A 3,237-nucleotide genomic window follows, 5' to 3' on the forward strand; every position below is an offset into this window, starting at 1 on the left:
ATTAGGAAGAGATTATATTTTGGTCCTTACTTGTGTATTTTATTGCGAAGGTATTAAATCTAGTCCTTAAAAAACATACTAACTGGTCCTAAATTGTAATTGAAGCTTTGAGCGGGAGATGATTTGCCAAATTTAATAATAAAATATATTTTAAAAAGAAATTAGGTGCAAGAAGATTTAAGTAAACCAATAGTATAATGATAAGGATCCTTTGTTTTCTTAAAACACATACTCGTCTCAAACTTTCCCTTTCCTCAAATCTCAACGCCGCAACTATCTAACCTAATCTCAACGCCGCAACTATCTGACCTAATCTCAATGCCACAACTATCTGATCTAATATCAACGCAGCAACTATCTGACCTAATCTCAACGTTGATTGTAGATTTTCATAGCAACTCTGCCCTAAAACGAATCTGGTGTCTTCTTCCTTTCGTCATTGCTTCTCAGTTGGAAAAAGAATTCTATCGCAGATCTACTCGAAAAAGAATTTCAGGTTGGTTCCTCTTTAGATCAAGTTGCTCTTTGTTTCTTCTATGTATTGATGTCATTTTTTCGTGTTTAATTTCAGTTACTCTTCTTCTTCCTCTTTTCTAACATTAAATGGGTATATGGTTTCAGAATATGGTCTCTTTTCTTTTGTATAATCAGTGGAAAAATTATTGGGTTGAGATATCTAATAGACAATTTATTTTTCTGAAGTATATTATGTGTTTGAAGATTCATATCTCATATAAAGTGCACATATCAAATTCAACAAAATCTAAGTATTTCATGAATAATATTCTAGTTTATATGTTGTGTTGAAATTTTGTGAGCCAAATAAGGATTAGTCCTGTTATTCATGTTGAACTTTTTATTTTACATTTTGAAAGGTTTCGACTAAATAACTTTTTACCTTAGAGTTGGTCTATGTGAATTTAAATTTCATGGTCAAATTTGTATATATGTTTACCAATAGGTACTATGATTTACAGAGGGATGAGTCTTGATCAATAGGTTGGGCATAATACATATTTGGGTTTAGAGTAGGTTGGGCATAAACATAAGAGTCATATTCTGGTGTATAGTCCACTGGTTCAGATTACCTCAAAATTGCTGCTTGTTTGAAGGGCTATGACACCATTTAAGGTGGATGGTTTTTCCACCTAGTTTAGTTCCACTCAAGCTCATAAAGCTTCCTCAACACATCTTCTGTTGGTAAATTAAACAAAATCACAATGTTTGCCTTCTGGTATTTACATGAAGCAGTTAATCATAATTTTCCAAAACCTGCTTGAGGTGGTCATCATCTATTACATTGGAATCCAAGTTTCCAATGAAAAAAGTCGTATTAGCAAGGTCATTCTCATTTTGAGTTCCAGTACTTTGATTATAAAAGCATTCATCTAGTAACCAATATTCTTGTTAGCTGCAGGACTAATGTACATAGGCCTAGTGTAGAAAACTTCCATTTATCTTAGTCATAGTGCGTAACTTCTCAGTCTTATCCCCAAATCTAACAAATGGATAACCTTTTTTGTGCCCTGTTACCCTATCTGTTACAACATTAGTTCCATAGATTGAGCAATAATTGACCCTGAATGTCTCCTGAAGCATGTAATCTGTAACATCACCTGTCAAGCCACCAACAAAAAATGTGTATTCAAGAGTATTATCTAAATGTTTTTCACCCAAATCAAGTGTTGTCCAATGAGCCTAAAATGTTTGCTCAATATTAGTCATCAAGGTACCATTGTATGCTTGTAGTTGTAGATTCCTTTCCGCAGTTGCATGACTAGTAATTCTGTACATATGAATTTAAATTTTAAGTTCAAAGTTAAGAAAATGTTACTTCTATTGTGATTTAGTCAAGGATAGTGTAGTGTTCTGGAGTTTTGACATATAGCCGACGTAAAATATAATTACGATTTCTAGTTTTCTTGGTTGTTTCTTTATATATTAGTTTGAGGATGCAACTAAATCATCCTTAACTATTAGGAGAAGCTAGTTATGGGCCATGTTTTTATTATCACAAGTGACTACAGACAAGAAGGTTTTTTAATCACTGGCGACTATTTTGTGTAAGTACAAAGCTATACAAGATTATAGGCCTTAGAATATGTAATTTTTTATGTTTCTTAGTGCCATCTGATTTGCTTTTTTTTTTTTGTCAAAATATTGCATTTTGTTCGTCATTGAAAACCAAAAAGTTACAAGTGATTTGAGAGAACTATACAATAAGCCTTCCTATCAGAAAATTAGATACTTCATCTTATCTTATCATAAGTTGAGTTAAATGCAACAGGGGGAATAACCCATATACAAGTTACATATTCATCCAGCAATTTAAAACATAAGGATAAGAAATAAGTCTAGTAGGTCTCTTTTGGTTCTTACTGATGGAATTTTCTATCTATCCAAATTCAAAAGTCCCTTGATTTAATTCGGAAATATGATGAAGTCAGTATATGTGGGAACTTTGTTCCAATTGTGTCCTATAAAAGGAAATCTATCAGCTTGTTGGCATCCACATGGCAGTGGCTAATAATCCTATATTGGTTTAATAGATCCTTAATCTCATTAGAACAGTCCTCGATCTTCCACGGTGTTTTTTCCATTCATTATTCACACAGTTGTGCAGAAAACAAGAATCACTTTTTAAAATAATCTTGTTGAAAGTTTTCTTGATACACTAGTTAAGGTCAAACAACATGGGCATACCGTTGGTCAAGCTACTAGCTCCATCTCCCAAAGGTTATAAAAAGGCCATGATGAATCTACTTTTATTATCCCTGGCAACACCTACTGCGCTACATACTTCCCTGTTTACATGAGCCATAATTAATTTTCACATTCATTTGAAAACAAATTTTAATACGTTTCTGCCAGTAGAAATTAAAGAGTAATATGATTGATGAACTGCAGTAGTTCCAGAAGATTGANCTTGGTAACACCTACTGCGCTGCATACTTCCCTGTTTACATGAGCCATAATTAATTTTCACATTCATTTGAAAACAAATTTTAATATGTTTCTGCCAGTAGAAATTAAAGAGTAATATGATTGATGAACTACAGTAGTTCCAGAAGATTGAGGGTAGTTTTAGGGTAGTTTTCTTTACGTAACTTTTGCAAGAAAAATTGCAACATACATACCTTCTCCTGATAAGAATTTCCTAGAATGCAAAGTAGCAACTATATTGCTATTTTTCATAGTTGTAGCTGGCTTAGATAGTGGCCTTCGAGGCCAACCAAC

At 33.0% G+C, this 3,237-nt stretch overlaps 1 pseudogene; it reads right to left on the bottom strand.

The window, feature by feature from the left end:
- Positions 1–1,089: 1,089 nt before the first annotated feature.
- Positions 1,090–1,844, bottom strand: LOC125851036 (polyadenylate-binding protein RBP45-like; annotated as a pseudogene).
- Positions 1,845–3,237: the final 1,393 nt, after the last annotated feature.

The sequence above is a fragment of the Solanum stenotomum genome, unplaced genomic scaffold (assembly GCF_019186545.1).
Source record: "Solanum stenotomum isolate F172 unplaced genomic scaffold, ASM1918654v1 scaffold21750, whole genome shotgun sequence".
In the NCBI taxonomy this organism is placed as follows: Eukaryota; Viridiplantae; Streptophyta; class Magnoliopsida; order Solanales; family Solanaceae; genus Solanum; species Solanum stenotomum.